The 2,270-nt window shown below is 33.3% G+C and overlaps 1 long non-coding RNA gene across 1 annotated transcript; it reads right to left on the reverse strand.

Moving 5' to 3' along the window:
- Window positions 1-630: 630 nt before the first annotated feature.
- LOC307174250 lies at window positions 631-1,771 on the reverse strand. The gene is made up of 3 exons (XR_013823968.1): window positions 1,631-1,771; window positions 1,073-1,147; window positions 631-982 (listed from the first exon to the last, which is right to left on the reverse strand). It is a non-coding gene; the product is annotated as an uncharacterized lncRNA (long non-coding RNA).
- Window positions 1,772-2,270: the final 499 nt, after the last annotated feature.

Below are 2,270 nucleotides of genomic sequence, written 5' to 3' on the forward strand. Positions count from 1 at the left end.
AATATTTAATTTCACATTGTTACTGTGGTTACCTTTGACTTCTATTATAATAAACAAATTGAACCAAATACAAAATAAGAATTGTTTATTACATATTTGATATTCATTTTTATACATACACTTCCATGCACATGGGAAAAAAAAGCTAACTATAGATTAATATCAATGAATACACAAAAAAATAGTACAATACATAAGCAACATGAATAATCAACCATGTATATACAATAGATAAACAAGAAAAGACATCTCAACAAAATGCATGGAAACACATATGTTCCACGAAATAAATCAATGTAAAAAAATTACATTTTGACCAATTAAAAATGTCCATCTTTACTTAACTTTAAAACATTTGTGTTTCAGTCCGATGGTAAGTCCAAAAGCTCTATCAGATGCCAAAAACAAACAACAAACAGTGCTAATATACATACAATTATACAAAATATACAATTATTATCCTAACCTTTATCTCTATACTGAAATCTCTGATGGTTTAGTTATTCAGCTATTTTGAATCATAAAGTGTTGAAGTCTGGGATGCCGTTAGACTGGAGACTGTAATGTACACTATGGCTTTTGAAAAGCTTAAATGTGTGACTTAAATCAATAGTGTTCATAAATGGTTGTTGAGTATTCTCATGAAACAAGATAGAGGAAGTAGAAGTAGAGGCTTCGACCTGGAAACAGTATTAAGGTGCAGTAAAATGATCTGTTGTTCTGTGAATGTTCACTGGTGAATTACAGTCATTTCAATAAGAATCCACACGATCAGCAATTTCGTTTGTGGTCAAAAATGTCACTATGGGACCAAGTTGGTGTGAGGTACTTAAAGAGTTAGAAAAGTGAAAAGGTACAGCAGATTCGTTTTCCGTGTGTTTTTCCTCTTTACTGGTGGATGGTCCAGGCACTTCAGTGATTTGCAGGTCTACAGGAGGATTTTTATTCTTGTTCAAACTTGTATTTCAGCTTACCGAGGTCCCTGCAAAGTACAAAATTTACTGTTAGTAATGTTATTAAAGTGATAGTTGTGAAATTGAAATAATTTCCTCAGCCTTGTGACGTTCCAAACCTGTTTGACTTTCTGTCTGTGGAACCCAAAAGCAGATCTCAGGCATAATGCAACCCCTGTCACCATTCGCTTTCACTGCATGAAACACAAGCAGAAAAAAATTGTGTAAATCATTCATGAAACCATTCTTATGTACACTTGTCTAGCTCAATTCAATGCAACAATTTATGTAAAAATGGTTAAGCTCCAAAAATGTCCCAGAAAAGATCCTAAAAATAATCAATGAGTTCACAACTCATGTGCTATGGGTTGTGTTGTAAGTCTTCTGAAGCCATATAATAGCTTTTTTTTTTTTTTGTCGAAAAAGACTAAACTTGAAGTTATAATTCAGAGTTAAAATGTCTTATATTCAAATGCAAATGATAAAGCATAGCATAGCATTATTTGTGAACCAAACCTGTGATATTATTTTTCTGAGTAACATGAATGAGATTTGAGAGCATGAGGGAAGATTTTCAGAGAATAACTGATTAAAAAACACAAGTACACAGTCAAACAATACAATTTCACACAGCTAAAGTAGTAATAAAGTACTTGCATGTGGTGCAGGTAACTTACTGTAATTCAATGTTGCCACTGAAATGTTCAGATTATTTTAGAAATGTAATGGTTGTTCTGGGGAAACAAAAGAACAAAGCTGATTATTCACAACATAATATTTATTGACCAGTAAATGGCTTTAAAATGGTATGTGAGAGAATGAGGGAACATGTAGTAAGTAAAGTTAACCTGCTTTTGTTATTAATAACAAACGCCAATAAAGACAGCAGGAATCAGCTAAATTAGTTAGGCTATATCAGCAATTTGAAGACACAGTTGTACAGAATATGTTGAATTGAATGACTAAATCAATCTAAGACAATAAGTCAATAATTTCCATTTGATCATTACGTTAGATCAACGTAACAGTTAGTTAGCATCGCGGCTAAGACCTTCATACCAGATACTGTGCAATAAATGAGTGGTAAACACTGTAAAAACGTAGTAATGTATAATAAATTTAGTTTATATATATGTGTGTTTATATGTGTGTTTGAATATATAGTGAGTAGACTCTGTATGTATATTTATTTGGCGAGTTTACAAACCTCGTAACTGAGAGCCGAACAAACGGCGGACGCTTTGATGAGGGGAGCCGTTACTTTCAAACCCGATGACGTCGATCAGCTGAGCTTTGGTGCGCGCGAGCAGCGCGAGG

This window comes from Squalius cephalus, assembly GCF_949319135.1.
Source record: "Squalius cephalus genome assembly, chromosome: 16".
Lineage (NCBI taxonomy): Eukaryota > Metazoa > Chordata > Actinopteri > Cypriniformes > Leuciscidae > Squalius > Squalius cephalus.